Below are 2,522 nucleotides of genomic sequence, written 5' to 3' on the forward strand. Positions count from 1 at the left end.
ACCTTTGTACCAAGGAATAGGGTTGAGAGCATTGTACTGTTCAATTAAAAGGTCACACGGAGTTTGTTCCATAAACTACAGAATCTACAACATGATCCGTTCTCTCAGAATTTGGTGCATAGGAATAAGGTAAGACCTACAAAATAGTGACCACTGTTACCATGTTTTAATATTGTAAACAGACCAGTCTTAGATTGTATGTAGTAGTTAAGTAATATTGAAAGAAATATATCATGGAACATTTGCAGGAATGAAGACAGCCATTCAGCTTGTCAAATCTTTGCTGAGTCTCCATGAGAGCAATCCTATTTCATCTCTCCCTCACTTCTACTATATGCAATTATTTCCCTTTCCTATATCTTTCCAATTCTCTTTTCAAAACATTATTTAAATAAACTTCTAGCAGGCTCATATTCAATGAAATCCAAAGCTACACATTCATTGCAGTTTGGTTTAAAATCTTAATCCGTAATTTTATTTCACCATAAATATATGTCCTCGTTTTTGAGGACAGATCCAGATCCAAAGCCAAACAAGAATGCACTAATGTGTAAGCCAATGTGTATGGAGGCTATAAGATTACATATTGTGCAATGCAGGGAGGTTGGAGCTATTGAAATGATCATAGTGCGGATCCCAGGGAGATTGTGCCAATGAGACCAACCAGTGTTTAACCCAGGGAGCATGGAGCCTGTGAGACCAGACAGTCTATCCCCAAAATGAAGGAACCAGTGAGATCAAATAGCGTATCATCAGGGAGGATGGAGCCAGAAAAGTCAGGAAATGTTTCTTAAAATGGTGACGCTGTATAGGCAATTGCTAACAGTCAAGGTTCATGGTTGAACTGCAAGAATTATTTATTCCTGTCTTACGCAAGAATATCAAAACCATGGCTTCCAAGGGAAATTTTATAAAATATTAGATCCAAGGGTCAGGCATAAACAATGCACACTGAAAAAAATCACGATTGGGAACAGTTTTTAATTCAGCAAAAGAGGGACAGGGAACTGCTTAGTAAGGGAAAAGAGAGTACGTGAGTAAGTTTGGGGGGGGTGGAAACATAAAAACTGATTATTTCTTTTCACATACACATAGAAACAGTCTGCTGAAAACAAATGAAGGACACTTACTGTCAGAAAAAGGGTAATTTTTAATTAACAACAAAGAAATGTGCTGACCAACTGAATACACGTGTTGGTTCCATCTTCACAGTGGGGGACACAAATAGCATATCAGAATTGTGGGCCAGCACAGGGCTTAGAGAAAGGGAAGAGCTAAAGGAGATCAGTATCAGTAGAGAAGTGTTTTTGGGGAACCTCTTGAGTTTGCAGATTGACTTTTTTTTTTAGGGAAGGATAACTTACATCCCGAGTATTTAAGGAAGCAGCCCGAGCCACTGAGATCATCACTGGTCATTTCTGGTCATCTTGCAAGATTCTACGAGGTCTGGGACAGTTCCTACAGATTGGAGGTGAGGTTATCTAAACCCATTAATTAAAAAGGGTGGTAGAGAGAAAGAAGGGGAATATAATCTAGTAAACCTGATGTTGAAAATTCAGTGGTGCAGAAAATTCTAGAACCCTTATCAAAAATTTTAGAGCAAAACATTTTGAAAACAGTGGTTGGTTTGAACTCAGTCTGCATAGGTTTATGAAAGGGAAATCATGCTTCACGTATGAACTGAAATTCTTCGAAGATGTAACTAGCAGAATTAATAAGGATGAGGCAATGAATGAGACATATTAGACTTTTTTTTTGTATTTCCTATTGTATCTGAACCCAATAAACAAGTACTGTCCTTGGCAATGAAAATAAAATGCTGGAATTACTCAACAGGTCAGACAGCTTCTGTGGAGAGTGAACAGTTGGTGTTTCAGGTTATTGCTTGGCTATTAATTTAAACACCCTCCAAGCATTCCAGTTTAATGATATAACCAAGAACATAGTTACATTCAATGAAACTAAGGTTTTAGGCCATACCTGCACACAGGGCATGATTTCTCTACAAGGCCTACTGAACCAGAATTTGAAGAGAAGGAGATTTACCGCACACGGGATTAATTGGTGTGTCAAAAATATCAGCAATCAGAAAATTTCAACATAAAGAATGCTATGTCTCATTCGCATCAACCTCTGTACCAGAGAATAGGGTTGAGCGAGTTGTACTGTTCAATTAAAGGTCACCATAATGATTCTGATGTGTAATTGAACTGTACATAGGGTGTGTTCCATAAACTACAGAATCAACACTATCCCTTCTCTCGGAATCTGGTGCACAAATGTAAGGTAGGACCTAGAAGATAGTGACCACTGTTACCATGTTTTAATACTGCTAACAGACCAGTCTTAGATTGTATGTAGTAAAGTAATATTGAAAGAATTATATCGTAGAATTATATCTATTACTTACATGGCGAAAAACTGCAGCAGGCGACGGTGCAGAGGGACCTCGGGGTCCTTGTGCATGAGTCGCAAAAACCCAGCCTGCAGGTGCAGCAGGTGGTCAGGAAGGCGAATGAGAT

The 2,522-nt window shown here is 38.6% G+C and overlaps 1 long non-coding RNA gene across 1 annotated transcript; it reads left to right on the forward strand.

Annotated features, from left to right (window-relative positions):
* The first annotated feature begins 1,280 nt into the window (after positions 1-1,280).
* On the forward strand, positions 1,281-2,272 carry LOC145337344 (uncharacterized). Its single transcript, XR_013885347.1, has 3 exons — positions 1,281-1,471; positions 1,991-2,064; positions 2,221-2,272. It is a non-coding gene; the product is annotated as an uncharacterized LOC145337344 (long non-coding RNA).
* The last annotated feature ends 250 nt before the right edge of the window (positions 2,273-2,522 follow it).

The sequence above is a fragment of the Carcharhinus amblyrhynchos genome, unplaced genomic scaffold (genome assembly GCF_965287045.1).
Source record: "Carcharhinus amblyrhynchos unplaced genomic scaffold, sCarAmb.v2.hapA scaffold_47, whole genome shotgun sequence".
NCBI lineage: Eukaryota > Metazoa > Chordata > Chondrichthyes > Carcharhiniformes > Carcharhinidae > Carcharhinus > Carcharhinus amblyrhynchos.